Raw genomic sequence first — 19,056 nt, 5'->3', positions numbered from 1 at the left:
GCTAAAATAAGCACAACTACAGAGTAATATGAAAACAGCAAGGGACACCAAAATGTATGCCATTTAAACTTCATGTATTCATATTGTATGAGTTACATAAGAACAAAAGAATGGCCCTACTGGGTCAGAACAAGGGTCCATCTAGCCCAGTATCCTTTCTTCCAACAGCGGACAGTGCCAGGTGCCCCAGAGGGAATGAACAGAAGAGGTAATCATCACGTGATCTATCCCATATCAAACAAGTGATCCATCCCTTGTTACATAAGATAATTATTCATAATACTTAATGAAAAATAGATGAAAACTAATGCATATGTAATTTGGATGCATATAATATGTGGGATATTGTAAGGGGCAGTTAAGTGTTTCAGGGGAAAAATTCATCGTGACCTATCTATGCTCCAGGAGAGGATAACTGGCTATTGCTTTTTTCTCTGTGTCTATCATTTCTCACTTTAATAGTAACTGCAATCACAAGGAAAGATTTTGGTTAAAATAAAGTTTTGAATTAATAAACCCAAGCATCTTGAATCTGCATATGTGGCATTCTCACCCAACATACACAAACTGAGGTTACTGAAAATTGGGCATTCTGGAGAGTATGTGTATAGTTTTTTGTTAAAGGGTGGTTTTATTTTATTTATTTATTACTGTGGGAGGCCTTGTCTGATGTCTTGTTTGTTGTATGCATTGTTTACCTGCCAAAAGCCTTTGTTTAAAACTAAACTAATAAGACATACATTACAGTATTGAAAACACATCCTGCATCTGATGGGGGAAGGGACATGCTGCTTCAATCACTCTCTCGGCATCAAGTGGAAAATATTTACATGTCCTGAGCTTTTATTAGATGAATGATTTGATCAACCCCTGAGTCCTTTAGTATCATGATGCACAGACATCTTCCTAGAATTCTGTGTCAAATGAGGCCTCTGTGAAAGCCAGCTTAAAAAATACACTACCATGCAAGAATTCTTGTGAGTTTCCCCTTTGAGCTTACTCCCTATATCAAACTTTATAGGGAGCTGGCAGGCTACAAAGAGAAACTGGGTAGAATCCCACAACTACAGTTGTTCTTTCTTTGCAAACAGCACCCTATAGAAGATGATAGAAAAGGAAATTGATAAAGATTCCTGGCTACTCCAAGGTGGTTTTATTCAGTATCAAGCTCTTTGGGGACCTAGCTATTTTGCTGTCTCCTCTGAGGGTAAAAATTTTGAATGGAATAAGAGACAGACAAATACAAGTATTAGAATCCTACTCATTTTCCTTTGTAATCTACAGTCTTTCTGAGCCAGTTCATCCTCTATGGCCATGTCAACATGAAGAAAATTCATTAGAAAAATTCCCAAGTATAGAATCATAGAACTAGAAAGGACCTCGAGAGGTCATCTAGTCCACTCCCCTGCATTCAAGGCAAGACTAAGTATTATCTAGATCAGGGATCGGCAACCTTTGGAGTGCGGCCTGTCAGGGAAATCCTCTGGCAAGCCAGGATGCTTTGTTTACCTGCAGCATCCGCGGATTCGGCCGCTCGTAGCTCCTACTCACTGCAGTTCACCATTCCAGGCCAATGAGGCCTGTGGAAAGTGGTGGTCAGCACATCTCTTGGCCCATGTCACTTCCCACAGCTCCCATTGGCCTGGAATGGTAAACCATGGCCAGTGGGACCTGCGATCAGCTGAACCTGCGGACGCTGCAGGTAAATGAACCATCCTGGCCCGCTAGCAGGTTTCCCATAAGGGCCGCGTGCAAAAATTGCTGATCCCTGATCTAGACCATCCCTGATAGGTGTTTGTCCAACCTGCTCTTAAAAATTCCCAATGATGGAGATTCCACAACTTCTCTAGGCAATTTATTCCAGTGCTTAACCACTCTGACAGTTAGAAAGTTTTTCCTAATGTCCAATCTAAACTGCCATTGCTGCAGTTTAAGCCCATTTCTTCTTGTCCTAGCTTCAGAAGTTAAGAAGAACAATTTTTCTCCCTCCTCCTTGTAACAATATTTTATGTACTTGCACACTGTTATCATATCACCTTTCAGTCTTCTCTTCTCCAGACTAAACAAACCATATTTTTTCAATCTTCCTTCATAGGTCAAGTTTTCTAGATCTTTAATCGTTTTTATTGCTCTTCTCTGGACTTTCAGCAATTTGTCCACATTTTTCCTGAAATGTGGTGCCCAGAACTGGACACAATACTCCACTTGAGGCCTAATCAGTGCGGAGTAGAGAGAAAGAATTACTTCCTGTGTCTTGCTTAGAATACTCCTGCTAACGTGTCCCAGAATGTTTGCTTTTTTTGCGACAATGTTACACTGTTGACTCATATTTAGCTTGTGATCCACTATGATCCCCAGATCCCCTTCTGCAGTACTCCTTCTTAGGCAGTCACTTTCCATTTTGTATATCTGCAATTGATTGTTCCTTCCTAAGTGGAGTATTTTGCATTTGTCCTTATTGAATTTCATCCTATTTATTTCAGACCATTTCTCCAGTTTGTCCAGATCATTTTGAATTTTAATTCTATCCTCCAAAGCACTTGCAACCCCTCCTGGCTTGGTATCTTTATAATTGTGCTCTCTATGCCATTATCTAAATCATTGATGAAGATATTGAACAGAACCAGATCCTTGTGGGACCCTCACTCATTATGCCCTTCCAGCATGACTGTGAATCAATGATAACTACTTTCTGGGAATGATTTTCCAAACATTTATACAATTACCTTATAGTAGCTCCATCTAGGTTGTATTTCCCTAGGTTTTTTTTATGAGAAGGTCATGTGAGACAATATCAAAAGCCTTACTAAGGTCAAGACATCTAACACTTCCCCCCATCCAAAAGGCTTGTTACCCTTTCAGAGAAAGCTATCAGGTTGGTTTGACATGATTTGTTCTTGACAAACCCATGCTGACTGTTATTTATCACCTCAGTATCTTCTAGGTATTTGCAAATTGATTTCTTAATTATTTGCTCCATTATCTGTAGTCAAGGCTCCTGTACCTATGCCATTTGTTATCAACATGTCATTTAGGTTTGTGCGGACTGATCTCACCCACTCTGGTTCCTTTATGCTGGATAATGGGACCAGAATGTCATAAAGGAGCCTTAAGCCTTATATCTGCCTGAGGGAGGAATACTCCAGTGTATGAATAGCAAAAGATAGCTCTAAAGAGACAGGGAAGTAGACCAGTTCCCATCTGTCAGCTGGGTTGTAAGCTCCAAAAGGTAGCCTGTAAGGCCAGACAGCTAATAAAATGCAAGAAGCTATCAAGAGTAGTTATTATTTGGAGGAGCTCTCACTGAGTTTAACTATCACCAAGCTAGTTTCTCTTCTCTTACTGATGATTCTGCAAGAATTAGTGCTACTCCAGGCCTTCAGTAACCTCAGAGTTTGCAGAAAGGGGAACAAATAGAGAGGATGAATAGTTCACTGAGCCCCATGTCTTTTCTGAGCCTCCAGGGGTTGGACAAATAGAGAGGCTGAGCAGCTGCTTTCAGCACCATATCATGCTGGCTTAACCGTCCAGAGTGTCAGCCGGAGCACTACACCCGGTTTTAGCAGTATGAGCACAGCAAAGATCTTAGAAAGAGCCAAAGGCAGAAGAAAAAAAATGCCATATCGGATAAAGACTACTGTGTATCCTCTTTCCAAATGCTACAAGGGAAGCCAGCCTCCTGACTCATAAATGTTCTAAACACTTGTGCAATGCTGGATGCGATGGGTGACCCTGACCCTTGCAGAAGTACAAATTTTATTGAAGCAGGAGATTTGATTATACTTATCAATAGCTTAGAAAGAGGAAGATATTTACCATGTTAAATTCCAACGGGTTGAAGTCAGTATTGTTCAGTTATTTATCATTTATCGTTGGTGATTCTAGGATTTGAACACTTGTTAAGATTATGACCAAATGAAATTTAAAAGCTACATTTTATAATAATTTAGAGAAGCGTTTTGTGAGAATTTAGCAATTGCTTGTGTCCTATAATAACCATTTTTGTGTTTGTATTTATACAAACAAACTTTGAAAAGAACATGAATTTTACACAGCGAACACACATCTAGTGGCTTTCTAGCGGGAACAATTAAGGATAATTAGAGTGCATTGAAAGGGTAATTGGTAACCAGATGAGTACTTTCTACTAAAGATGGGACATGTGCAGATGTCTCTGCCTACAAGGAAACACAATCATCTGTATGTGACAGTTTCCTTCTGAAAACTGTTCAGCTGAATTTGGAGTAAATTGAACTAAGTCACTTTTCATATATATCAGTCATTTATTTGTACTGGAGTGCCACAGATTGTGTTTTGTTCTGTTTCTTCAGACACTATTGGTAATTTTGTTCCACTTTCAAGAGCGAGAATGCTAGGCATTGGGCCTGGTGACTTTTCAAAAGGATTTAAAATTACATCATACCATCTGTTTGGAGTCATAGTGCTTAAACACTTAAGGATACAGAATTCACATCAACAAACATAACTCATTATAGCATTCATGCTGGGACCACACATTATGGCTAAAATTGCTGAGTGCCCACACCAATTCCAGTACAAATCTCTTCTTAGAGGAAAACTTACGTGCTTGGGTTCCGCCCAAAGGTGATTATTTATTTCAATAACCAAACCAAAATCAGTTAAAAGGGTTTAGTTATTTGCACATGAGGGAAAAGGAGCATATTAGCCCATGAGTTCTGATCAGAATTTTTTTCTGTAGAAAGCCTAATTATTATAAATTTCAGTTATAAATGTATACTACATTTATTTCCATTATAAAATGGAACTGTGCTATAACTCTATTTTAACTGGACCTTCCTGAATGTTCAGAGTCCTTTTTTCTAGTAGGTCTGGCAGAATGGTCAAGGTTCCATTTATATTATAAAAAGGACCTGGGCTGTAACTCTATTATAACTGGAATCCTTGATACAAGAGGACCTAACTCAAAAAGAGTTGAAGGTATATTATTTGTACCTGCATGATTTATATACTCATATAAATGTAGGGTTGTAAGGGACCATCTAGCACAGCCCCATGCGCTGAGGCATCACAACATATACCTAGATCAGGTGACAGGTGATTGTTCAGCCTCCAGTGACGGGGATTCTACAACCTCTCTTGGAAGCCTTTTCTAGTACTTAGTTATCCTTACAGTTAGAAAGCCACTTGTGATAAATGAAGGGAGGGGCGTAGCTCCCTTTTATGTACACCCAGCCAGCCAGTAGCTTTAAAATCCCTTGCATTAGCTGTTCTCTAATTGCTCTACCTGTAAAGGGTTAAAAAGTTTCACTGTTATGCACAGGTGAAAGGAAGTAAGTGGGCACCTGGCCAAAAGACCCAATGAGAAGGCTAGAACTTTTAAAAATTGAAACAAATACTCCCCTTTTGTCTGTCTGTTATTATTCTCCCAGGGAGAGGTAGCCAGTGCAGAGCTATGCTGTGGGAAGCTTGGGCCAGATATGAAAAAATCATCAGTATCATTCCTAGGAACTACTAACTTAAAACCACAGATATGTAAGAAGATCAGGAAATGTCTAGGAAGATGCAATTAGATTTATCTCTTTTTATTTGTTTACAGCTTGTGGACATCTCTGTGCTAACCCCAGGTGCTTTAGTTTTGCTTGTAACTTTTAAGCTGGACCTTAAAAAAGCTATTCTTGGTGCTTAATCCTTGCAATTGCTCTTTTAAAATTTAGCAATAGCCTGAGTTCCCAGATGTTTTTTCTTTATTTTTATTAATAAAATTTACCTTTGTTAACAGAATTCAATTTTTGTGTCTTAAGAAGTTTGTGCACAAGTTGTTTAGTTAACTAGTGGCAACAGCCGGTTTCTTTTTTTTCCCTTTCTCAGCTCTTCCTTGCGGTGGGGCAGGGGGTGAAAGGGCTTGAGGGTACTCCACAGGGAGGAATTCCCAAGTGCACCTTCCTGGGCTCTCAAAAGGGTTCTGCACTTGGTTGATGGCACAATCTACCAATCCAAGATCAGAGAAAAGCTATAGTCTTTGGAGTTTAATACAAGCCTAGAGCAGCCAGTATTAATTTTTAGAATCCTTGTGGGCCCCGACCTTCTGAACCCAATGTGCCAGAGTGGGAAATTAGCCTTGACACAACGTATTCCACATTTTATAGTTGTTCATTTGAGTTTTTCTTCCTAAGTAAAGTACTTTGCATTTGTCTTTATTGAAATTCATCTTCTTGATTTTAGACCATTTTTCCAATTTGTCAAGGTAGTTTTAAATTCTTCACACCTTGGTGTCATCTACACATTTTATAAGCATATCCACTTCATTATCCAAATAATTAATAACAATATTGAATAGTACTAGACTCAGAACTGATGCCTTCTGGATCCCAATAGATACATTGCCCCAGTTTTACATTATACTCTTTAAGTGTAGTGATTCAATCAATTGTGCACACTCCCAATAGCAATTTCATCTAGACCACATTTCCCTAGTTTGCTTATGAGAATGTCATTGGGGACTGTGTCAAAAGCCTTACTAAACTCAAGATATATCATGTCTCTACAGCTTCTTCTCCCAGCCTGCCTGCATTGTGGGGGAGGATCTACATATCTGTTCCCTTTCCTGCCCAGGAGAAAATTCATAAAATCCATTGCCTTAGGCTCATTGGCATGGGCTCTCCACACTTCAGCTGTGACACTGCCCCACGGTGACCAAATACCCCCCTGTATTTACACCCATTGTAATAATCTTTGTACACAATATGCCTCGTGAAGAATCATTTGAAAACTAACAGCTCACTGAACAGCAATATCATAGTGAAATGTATGTAGCAATATTATATGAAAAGTTATAAATCCCTCCTGTATAGTGGTGCTAGTACAAGTTCCGACCCACACAGCCCTGACTAAGCAGAAGCTGTTAAATAGGGTCCATCTTAAACAAAGGAATGTGTGCTTCCCTCAGTTTACATATAAGTAGTAATCAGTCTTTGGGAACCAAGAGGACGTAAATCATTTTCTCAAGGACAAAGAACAAGCTGATGCAACTAGCTCAGGAAAATGAACTTCAAAAGGTAATTAGATTACAAAAGCGAGGGGCAAAACAAAGGAAGACAAATGAACCAGTCATTTGACTTTGCTGGGGTCCTGACCTCAGAGTTTGATAAACAATGTTTTTGGGAACACATCATAGGAATTTTACTTTGAACCAAGATTTGTCTGTTAAGTTTTAGCTATTAGAATTTTTTTTATCTTTATGTGTCTTGTAACCATTTCTGACTTTAATTCTTATCCTTGTACCCACTTAAAATCTATCTCTTTGTAGCTAAATAAACTTGTTTCATTTTTAATCTAAACTAATCCAGTGTTGTTTTTAAACTAAACTGTTCGGTTACTCCAGTTAAAGTAGCACACTGTTGCATATTGACCCCTTCAGGGGCAATGGGTCTCTAATACCTGAACTGTGAAGGAGAGGGATGGACAGGGCAGGACAGATGTTTTTTGGGGAAAACTCAGTCTTGGGAGTATGTTGGACGTCACCCTTCAAGTAGTAACTAAGCGTACCAGAGCGTGATTGATCTATTGCTAACAGGCTGCTGCAGTTAGAGCTTCTGAACCAGGGCTGTAGCTGTACACTGACACTCGGGGTGTGACTGGCATGCTGTTTGGCTGTGAGTGGCCCAGACTGGGAGCTACAAAGGCAAAGCATTATAAGGCATCCAAGGTTGAAAGACAGGTGGAGACAAAGCTCCTCACTGGTCTGGATTGCACTATGGAATGTGATGCCCACCTGGAACGGTGATGGCAGGATGGGTACATTATCATCACAAGTGGGCTACAACAGTAGCATTGCACTCATTATTACCATCAGAAATAGTAGCAGAGGCCTTGCTGCCCATGAGAGTGGGCCAAAGTAGTAGCTGGGATGTTTCCCCCTGGGTGGGTGGGACGGGCCATCTCTGCCACACATGGAGTCCTCTTTCAGGGAAGTGTGGGTGTCATCCCCACAACAGTGGGTCTCAGAGTTAATATCCTGTTCATCTGCCTGGAGGTCAGGGTTGCACCTCTTAGAAATATTGGTTATAGATGTCTGCAGACTCAGGCAGATGTCACTGAATTGGTTACACTCAGTGCATATTTTCAGGCTTTTCTTTTCAACCATGAGGGCTAGAAACATAGTGGTTTTTCCCCTAGAAGCTGAACTAATCACATGACTCCAGGACCCAGGGAACTAGGGATCAGTTATAGTGCTTATGCCTCATCTAGCTTTGTTCCTACTTTGGGGATGGTATGTTGACTACAAATGTCTGCCCCCCATCAACCCATTTCTGAAGGACATTGGAAGAGGAAGTCCCTGATCCTACCCTTTCCCTGTTTGCTCCTCATCACCTACTAGGCTGGCTGCAGGGTTTCCTTGCTGATAGCTTTATTCAAAGTAATTGTCTAAATATGTGTACAGTACTCAGAGCATTGCTGCTCTATAGAGCTAGTCAGAAAACAGAATTTTGTATCCTGGGGAAAATCATGACATTTTTAAGTTTCCTTTTGTTCAGAATCAGGACAAAAAAATGAAATGTCAAAATTCCCAGCAGAACAAGCTATTCAAAATGTTTCTTTATGGAAACTTCAAGCTATTAGTACTGTAACACCCTTTACCCCACATTTACCATTTTTATATGGTCATATTTTTGTAAAAATAGGTCTTGTGTGGCATCATTTGAAAATGCATAATCTAATGAACATCATTGTCCTATTAAAATGTATATATCAGCATTGTATAAGGAGCTATGAGATTTTACTTATGATTGTTACTGCAATATGCTGTAGTTTTGGGTAACATCCTCAGACCATTTTCTCAAAGAAAAAGGCATATTGGCACATCAGCTAGATGCTAAATGGCCATTACCTGCTTAATTGGAAATTCACCAGCAGTGAAGTTGTAAACAATAAAATTACAAGTCACCTGAAGGACGATTGGTAACTGATGTACACCATGGAAATGACTGATTCCATGACCCAGCAAAGACCTTTCCAGTACAAAGGGCCGGATTATAAAAAGCAGACATCACCTCGCCTCTCCCATGTCTACTCATGGCAGGAAGATCACTTGAAAGACAAAAGTGCATCATTGAACTAGGTGGAGTTGTCCTGCCCTGGAGAATTTCCAGCCAGTACAGACTGTGGAAAGTTTTTGGGTGTAAGAAACGTTTTTGCTTATTAGCTTTGGTAAAGTTTAGGAAAAAGCTTGTGTATTTATCTTTTTATTTCTTTTGTAACCAACTCTGCCTTATATACCTTAACACTTATAATCACTTAAAATCTATCTTTCTCAAATTAATAAACTTTTTTTTACCGTTTTATCTAAACCAATGTATTTTATTGACATGTTTGGGAAATCTCTACTCAGTTCAATTCAGCTGGGACATATAAATTACCTTTTGCTGGAATGACAAACTAATTTATCAGCTTATATGGTCCAGTTGACTACTCAATGGCACAAAATACACATTTCTGGGTGGCAAGGCTGGGGCTGAGGGATATGTCAGTGTCACCCTGTATCTATTCACAAATGGCTAGGCATAATATTCATGTACTCAGCTGGGAGTGACTTTACATGCTGGCGGATGAGAGAGATCAAGGCTTGGAGAGGTTTGTTCAGTAGCGGAACAGTGCAAAAGATATCCCAAGCTGGAAAACTAAGGGTATTCAGCACTTCAGCCTACACCCTGGGGAATGTCACAAATACCTATTCTCATTATTTAATATTTGCTTGTAGCACTAGCCACAATATACTATGTAATTCCCAGATATATAAGGGGGGATGATCCCTGCTCTGAATTGCTCACCAATGAAGGACAATTAAACAAGTAGACAGGCTAGTGGAAGGGGAACAACAACAATGGGCAATTTATATGAAAGTCAGTTGAGTCCACTACATGCAGCATGACAGAAATTAGCCTTTAAAAAGTACTTAATGGTGCAGACTCCAGACAACATAACAAGCACAGCTGGCCTGTAGTAAGCTTCCTGATTGGCTACTTCACCTAATTGGTAGGAAGCATTAGTAGACCAGCTCTGAAGCCTGGCAGCAACACCAGATTGGGGACTGCTGAAAGCATTTGCTCATGGGTGTGATAGCTTCTGTGCCTGTTCCCAGCCCTGCCCCTGTCCTGCTTCACTCCAGATAATCTCGCTAGTACCAGTAGGTAAAACTCTCCATGTCCTGGTAGCTGATAGTCTGCATAGTAAAACAAAATGCCAGTAGTGTATTGAAGTACCTGTAGATCAAGCATGACCATAACTTTTCTGGAACAACTGTTTCTAATTAAAATGGCCCCATGCCTGAGAAATTCACTAAAATATTCATTCTGTCCTTCCCTGCTCTAACAAGGACTCTAGCTGACTGGTCTGCTGACATAACCCTCACTGGCCATTTTAATAACTTGGCTTGCTGTGTTACCATTTCTGCCTGCAGTTAAAAATATACTTAAAATCATCTCAATATTTGTCGTAAGACTGGGAGAAGGGGCACAATCTCTCTGTCGTCACAATTCAGTCTGTATCAGTGATAATGAGCTTGAAACGAAAATTCCCACTTCATCAGCTGCAGCATTCACTGTGCACTCCAACTCTTACACTTCAGTCTTCACTAATGGGAGAGGTTAAAAAAAAAACAATGTTAAAGGAATTAGAAACTGTTCCTGCTAAGAAACATTTTGGGGTGACTGTCTGAATCCATTAAGTTTTGGTTCATGAAAAATATGCAGACTAAAACAACTCCACTAGATTTGCTGGATGAATCAAATTCAGTAGACTAGGAACAAGCAAAAAAATAGTTAATGCTTGTATTTAAAAATGATTGGCTTTTGAGCTAACATGCCAATGAGATAAATGTCAGGCAGAAGTTCATACCCCTCAGCCAGCATTTCAAGCTGTCTGCCTACCCAGGAAGATGACATACTTCACACAATGTTAATTTTTTTTTCAAAAGTTCTTTGTAACCAGGGTGGGGGGAGGGCATTGAAAGTTACCTTTTAATTTAACAAAAGTCCATTTTTAAAATTTTTATAGCAAAGTCTAGACCCTAGATTCTATATGTGCAGACCATCAATACAAGTTCTTAGTCCAGTGACTGTTTATTTGTGGAAGCACAAGTGTATCCATCTGCAAAAAAAATTATTTTCTGCTTTGGAGATCTCATAAGGTCAATAATTATTCACATTTCTGTTTGACAAATATTGCATGCATTAGTTGGTATTCATTTGAATAATGAAAATTGCTATTCGCCGCATCCCACACCAAACTTCTCATTTATACAATCACCGACAATGAGTAATAAAGTTGAATCTTTCTCAGAGTAAGCACATCATCTCAGCAATAAACTATAACCTTGTAGATTCCAACAATAAAATATGTAGAACCTGTGGTTTAATTAAATAAATTGCCAAATTTGACAAGTCAACAAGCAATAAAATGGAAGGAGGGGAACAGACTTATTTCCTGAAACTCACAGGATAAATGCAAAGGCATAATATGCTGGCATGTACTTTATTTACTCATTATTATGGTCAGCTGCTACAGCTAAATCCCCCACCCCCCTAGGATATTAGGAGTGAGCCCTTAGATCTGATTTTTCAAAATATAATTGATAAATTATTATACTAAAAGTGTTAAAGTGAGACCATTCAGAAAATTCTGCCCATTGGTATCCACCTTCTCAAAGTTTGCTTTAATGGTGACTGAAAAAGAAAAACCTCATAACCTCATCAACATCAGCCTAAACTCTCCCCTTAAACCTATTTATGCGAAGAGTTTCCTGCAGGACCTTCTTGTTTCTGCTCCTGGTAAGTTATGTCTTCTTCTCCCATGCCCTTGTGAAGTAATTGAACTTCACATGACACAGTGAGTCAACAACATTTGCTCAACAGATTTATGCAAGGTTCCAACGTGTTGTATCAAACCAGGCAAGGTACTAACAGTCTTCAACAGGACTTTATTTTTGCAATGGAGACCTCTTTATCCAGCTGCATCTGCACCCTCTGTAACTCTAACTCAGCCTCCTCAACTCCTCCACCCCCTTCCTGTTTCCTGTCCTTTCAGACTCCCAACAGCCAGTGCTCCCAGTTCTAATAATACAAGCAGCATCTAAACACCACATTCCCTCCTCTCTTAAGAAACTCTCCCAAATAATATAAATGTTGTTCTAACCACAGGAACAAATATGAAACAAGACACTATACTTTTGGCAAAAATATTACACTGAAAACACTGTAGAATATTTTCTCTCAGCATTACTCAGTGTCCTTGAAGCAAATGCAACAGTCCGTTCTGTGTTGTCCTCATGAAGTTGTGTGAGGACAACCACAAATCCATAATCAGAAGCATCAGTAGTTACAACTGTGAACAATGCAGGACTGAATAGTGCAAGTACTGGACTATGTACAATCAAGTCTTTCACCGTTTCGAAACTAGCTTGTGCAGCCGTTGTCCACACTGAGGTTGAACTTCTCTGTAGTAATTCTCGTAATGGTTCAAAGATAGAAGCATAACTGGGAATGAATTTTGCATACCAGGAAATAAGACCCAAGAAGGAACGTAAGGTTTGCAAATCTGTTGGAGGAGGAGCATTTGAAATTGCCAGGATATGATCTGGATCAGGTTTTAGTCCAGCCTATGAAATTGTATGCCCCAGAAAGGAGAGTTTAGTTTGTCTAAATTTGCATTTGGATCTATTGAATTTGAGGCCTGTTTTGCTGATGCAGTTTAGTTCAGACTGCAGATTATTGTCATGCTCTTCAGTAGTATTTCCAAATACGATAATATCATCCAAATACCACTGAACTCCATGTTGATTCTTTAGAATCAATGGTATCATTTTTTGGAAGGCACTTGTGCCTGATGCGAGACTGTATGGAACATGTTTAAAACGAAATAGTCCCTCATGTGTAATAAATGCTGTGAGGTCTCTGCTGTCTTCATGCAACATGCGTTCTGCAAATCAAGAGTAGAAAACATCTTTGCTACATGGAGTTCTGCAAATACTTCTTCTATGTGAGGAAGAGGATGGCTGTTATTCCCAATAGCTTTATTTGGCTCCCTTAAGTCCACTCAAAGGCGAATGCCTCCACCCTTCTTCTGCATCACTGTTATAGGTGAAACCCATTTCTAGGAGTTAATCTCTTCAATAAAGTCCTTTTGAACAAGTTTTCTAAGTTCCTCTGAAACAGCTTTCCTGACTAAAAATGGTAAGCGCCTTAATTTCTGTTGTATAGGCATCACATTATTCTGCATTTTAACTTTATGCAGAAACCCATAAGAACAGCCAAGTTTCTCCTCAACCTGGTGTTGGGTACCAGCTGAAACTGGTGTGTGTACCACAAGAGTGCTTTGCTGAGGAAGATCATCCAATAACTACCCAGTACATCTCTGCCAAGGATAGGAGTACCTTTGTGGACAATGTAGAACTCTGCAGTTACACAGCAACACCAAAAGTAACTACTGCTGGCAGGCAGCCATGTACTGGAATATGGTTTTTCAAACAGCACACCAACTGAAGTTTGGGTTCAGTTAGAGTCACATTTTAAAAGTAATGCAAGTAGATGGAATCAGGTAGTATAGATACTGCTGAGCCTGTGTCCAACATTAGCTGAACAGAGTGTGATTTGCCTGAGGGTATGGCGGAAATGTTTACAGTGTACTTGATCTGTTCGGGAATATGTGCAGTAGTGATTTTGTCCACACTCAGCACTGTAACATCTGGTATTGTAACTGCATGCACCTGTTGATTGAACTGGCTACTGCGACATAGTTTGGCAAAATGCCCAATATTTTTGCAATGATTGCACTGAGCTACTTTTGCTGGACATCATGTGTAGCTTGTAAGATGTTGTGGGGATCCACAGCGAAAGCATGCTTTTACTATATTTTGCATTTTTGATTCAGTGGCTTTTTGTTAGTTTTCCTCTTGCAATTGTTTGTCTGTAGCGATAGTGAACTTTTCTGCAAAGAAGTCAGCGCGGATTGTGCCTTCTGTATCTTTGCTCATTATTTTAGCTTCAGCTGCAGCTGATTCAATCTGAGTAGCAATAGTTATTGCTTTTTTCTAGTGTAAGTTGTGGTTCTAGAAGTAAGTGTTCTCTTACATGAAGCATGGTTGTTTTCTCAATGAGCTGGTCCCTAATCATCTCATCTGCCATATTCCCAAAGTCACAAGTTACAATCAGACTCCTCAGGGAAGCAATATACTGCATTATAGTCTCTCATGGTTTCTGCTCACGCTGGCGAAATCTGTAGCGATAAGCTACTACATTCACTTTTGGCACAAAAAAGTTCTTTAATGCTTTGAGTGCAGTCTCATATTTATGATCTGCAAGGGGAAAAGTGTAAAATATATGCTGCCCTTCTGCTCCAAGGCAGTGGATTAGCAGAGCATGCTTTCTTGCTTCAGAAATCTCTGTAGCACTGATTGCAAGCGGATAAGTCTCAAATAGGTGGATCCAGACAGTAAAAGCAATTGGAGGCTCACCTGGGCTTTGCAGAAAGGGTGCAGAAGGGGTTAAGAGGCAGAAGATCCATCCTCATCGCCAAAATGTTGTATCAAACCGGGCAAGGTACTAACAAACTTCAACAGGATTTTATTTTTACAGTGGAGACTTCTCTACCAAGCTGCAGCTGCACTCTTTGTAACTCTCACTCTGCCGCCTCAACCCCTCCCCCCTCCTTCCTGTTTCCTGTCCTTTCAGACTCCAAACAGCCAGTGCTCCCAGTTCTAATAATACAAGCAGCATCTAAACACCACACAACTTCTGCTATCAGAATAGCTCAGTGGAAGGATCCAACATAAGTTTGTGTCATCATTGATACGGACAAATTTTTGTTTGAGCCCTCTATTTGGATTGGATGTGTATATTTGTTGGGTTTAATCCATCTCAGTATACAAAAGAAATATGAGTAAATATTGCAAAGTACAACATCAGAGTAGTGCAAGGAAATGTATAACTGTCAATCACAAAAGCTAGTTGAATAGCCCACCAACTATAGCTAAATTGCACTTCACAAACAACTGGTGATAAAAAAATCATAGCAACAAAAATGTAGAGGCAACGTTTCACAGAACAATTTTCTAGCAGTATGAAATGCCTCCAAGCGAGGAAATGGAAGACTAATGGCTTAATATAGAAAACAAGATGACACCTTACAGGGATAGCCTTCAAACATTATTTAGGAACAAAAATGGAACCCACATTTTTGGAGCTAATAGATATTTCTCAGTATGAAGATACGAAGTGGCAGGCTTGTAAGGTCAGAAAAGCTGGCAACTTAATGTGGAAACATCTGACTCCAGAAAACACCCCATCTGAGGTGAAAAAAACACAAACATTAGATGTTTTCCTAATGTTGCATATTAAAATAAACAGAACCAAGTTTTGTAAAGTATGTAGAACTAAACAGCATTTGTTAATTTTATTATAACTATTTGTATGTATGTTTGTTTTATTTGCTCTTTAAGAGACAGATTTTTAAAAAAGATTAGAGGCACATTTTCACAGGCAAAGGTACTAATATTGTGTATGTACATTCAAGATTGGTTATAGCTGCGAGATGAGTAAAAAAACAATGGTGCTCATACAGTAGAATCAGAATCCCCTGAATTTAATGGTATTAAATTTAAACAAAAAGTAATATATAGAAAGACACACTGTTATATAACACTTTACACCTTAAAAAAAAAGTCACATTCCCTGTCCTAAGGAATATGCAGTCGAAGGCCCCAAATCCTGCAAAGGCTTCTTTGTGAGAATAAGGGTTTTTACATGTGGATCCCTTTGCAAAATCAGGCCCTAAAACATAGTTTTTAAATCTAGCTTATAGATGTGGTTGCAAAAATCAAAATTTGAAACTTTTTGATGATAAGAAGGACATACCTGAGGGAGAAAAAAAATGAAGGAAATTACCATTTTTTTCTCAACCAGTTCTGCTGTAATTTAAGAACAATGGCTTCCTGAATGTGTGAAAACATAATCTTCACAATACAAACTTTCTCTAAACACAAAAATTATGTGAAAATGTTTTCCTGTATATGAAAATGCAAAGGTCTGTGCTTTAATACAGGGAGAAAGGGAAACGTTTAAGGCTACATTTATTGTGCTGTATTAATAGGTTTCATTATTACTCTTACCCAACCTTAAATGTATGGTAAAGAATTTTGCAGAAAAGGAAACTATGATTCTCTCTAGACAGTCTCCCAAAGTCCCTCTTTCCTGACAATAGGTTCAGTCATTGAAAGAGACTGATTCAGGAATAGCACAATTGATGTACAGAACCAGACTCTTATTTTTAAGCAGATGCTTGCCAGCCTTTGCACGACATGCAACATCGCTAATGCCAAAGAACAGTGGGCAATCTGTTCTTCCCTTTTTGATGATGATTAGCTAGTCATTCATCTCATTCTTTAATTACTAGGAGTGGGCAAAATAGTTTGGATTTAAAAAAAAATACAACAACCTGTAACTCTGACCAAAATAGAAACACATCCCAAATGTTTAGTTGAGATTTAACAAATTTCTGGAAGCAAAAATACCTAAAGAAAAGCTATTTTTATACAATTTCCAGCCCAGTTGATATCAGGAAATGGTGAAAATCACACAAAGATGGTTAATATCCAGTTTTCTCAATCATTCACCCAAAGGTGTATGTGAATTTTGACTATACACAAACCTTCAAATCTCTTCTTATTACTTATACTATATCAAATGACTTTTAGATTGAAATGTCTCTGGAACTAATATACTGTACCTATACAGTTATTATTCTGGTAGCACTGCTAGCATTTTGTAAGGAAAGGAGACTACTGTAAAGAAAACTAGGGCACTGTTGCTGAGTGGACTCCAACTTTACTTATGTTTATTTAAAGAATCCACATAATTGGATATTTCACACTGACATTCTGAACCTGCGGAAAACTGACCAAAAGATTACTGTCCAGAAATGTTAATTAATAGCTGTAAGACAGACTTCCTCATAGATACATATATATTTTTAAATTTTTACCTCTTTTCTGCTAGTCTGACCCCTCTCTTGAATAAATATTTGTTGTATGTGTGTTTGTTTGTTTAATTTGCTCTTTAAAAGACAGATTTTTTAAAAGACTAGATGCACATTTTCACAGGCAAAGATGAATACTATTCAGCCCTTCATTTTTGCAAGCAATTTCCAGAAATGCACTTACAAATGTGTAACCACTTGACCACTTGTGTAACTCAGCATCCAATTTGTAAATGCAGTTTCACACACAAATTGAGCATGCAATTGGCAGACACATGTTATGTGCCTAAATCTTTTAAAAATCTAGCCCAGAGTACTGTAGCATAGAGTACTCTTGAAAAAGATCAAAATCTTGCATGGGGTAACTGCTCTGAGGTGATAGGACCACACATTATTCTTATATTCTCTCGCTTCTGGTCTTCCTCCCTTGCCTCAAATTCCTTCCTTTGGGTCCATTAATGAGCATTTCTTATACTAGTCGGTTGGAGATTCTTTGCTTCTTTTGTTCCTCCCTGAGAAAATCTTGAAAATGGGTTATCTTAATGTAAAAGGAGGAAGGAAACTTACCAAAATGAAAAGATGGAATGCTAATAATATTCTTTATATAGTTATTTCCAGGAGTAGTGAAACAAACTGTGTAGTGGGGGGTTCTGTGAGCCATTGACCCAAACTGTAAACCCTGTATATAATGAAAACCACTTCAAGCCAGGGGTTGTGGCAGCTGGTATAAATCAACATAAATCCACTGATTCTGTTGGCTACATTAATTTATATCAGCTAAGGATCTGTACCTCACTTCTTGTTATTAGGAAATTTATGGTTCATTGTCATGAGATATTTTATATGTATTTTTTTAAGGTTTTCCTTGAGATATATCTCTGAAGAAGAGCTCTGGAAAATTTGTCTTCCTCCAATAGAAGTTGGTCCAATACAATATATTACCTCACTCACTTTGTGGCTCTAATGTGGAATCTCTCTAAAATACTTTGTTCTATCACAAACACTCTTATATATGTGGAATGAAATTCTGGCACCATTGAACTCAATGGCCAAACACCGAGGGTTTCATGTCTGGTACCTAAGTATCTAGATATTAAAACTGATCCCTTAGAAGTGTCAAACCCAGAAATGCACTTTCAGAAATTATGGGAGAGTCTAAGGATATGTCTACATTACAAAATTACTCCGATTTTACAGAAGTCGATTTTTGGGAACAGATTGTTTAAAGTCAAGTTCATGCGTCCATACTAAGCACATTAATTCGGTGGTGTGCATCCATAGTACCGTGGCAAGCGTAGACTTTCGGAGCGGTGCACTGTGGTAGCTATCCCACAGTTCCCACAGTCCCTGCTGCCCATTGGAATTCTAGGTTGAGCTCCCAATGCCTGATGGGGCCAAAAATTTGTCACAGGTGGTTATGGGTAAATGTTGCCAGTCAACCCTTCCTCTGCGAAAGCAATGTCAGACAATCATTTTACACTCTTTTTTCTGGATTGCCTGAGAATATGCCATAGCATGGGAAGCATGGAGCCAGTTCAACCTTCTTCACTGTCAGCATATGTCTACTGGATGCTGATGACAGACTCGGTACTACAGTGCTACACAGCAGCAGCTCCTTGCCTTTGCAAGTTAGCAAAGATGGTTATGAGTCATACTGTACCATCTGCTGCTTTGCAAGTTGACAATGAGAGTTACCAGTCATACTGTGCCGTCTGCTGCTGTCATGGGTGCTCCTGGCCGGCCTAGGTGAGGTCAGTCGGAGGCGCTTAGGCAGACATGGATGGTCTTGCCTGGCCTCCATAAGGTCAGTCGGGGGGCGCCTGGACAAAAATGGGAATGACTCCCCAGGTTATTCTCTTCTTTAAGTTTTGTCTAATGGAGATTCAGTGCTGCCTAGAATATCAAGAAAGCCTACTAAAGAACCACAGATACAAATCGTCGCTTCGGGTCAGAACCCCAGACATCCCGCAGAAATGATGAGCTGCATGCCATTCTAAGGGGTGCCTGTACCACAACCCCACCTGTTGCTTTCCTCCTCCCCGACCCCTC

Source organism: Chelonoidis abingdonii, chromosome 1 (genome assembly GCF_003597395.2).
Source record: "Chelonoidis abingdonii isolate Lonesome George chromosome 1, CheloAbing_2.0, whole genome shotgun sequence".
NCBI classification, from domain to species: domain Eukaryota; kingdom Metazoa; phylum Chordata; order Testudines; family Testudinidae; genus Chelonoidis; species Chelonoidis abingdonii.
This window is presented reverse-complemented; position numbering follows the sequence as displayed.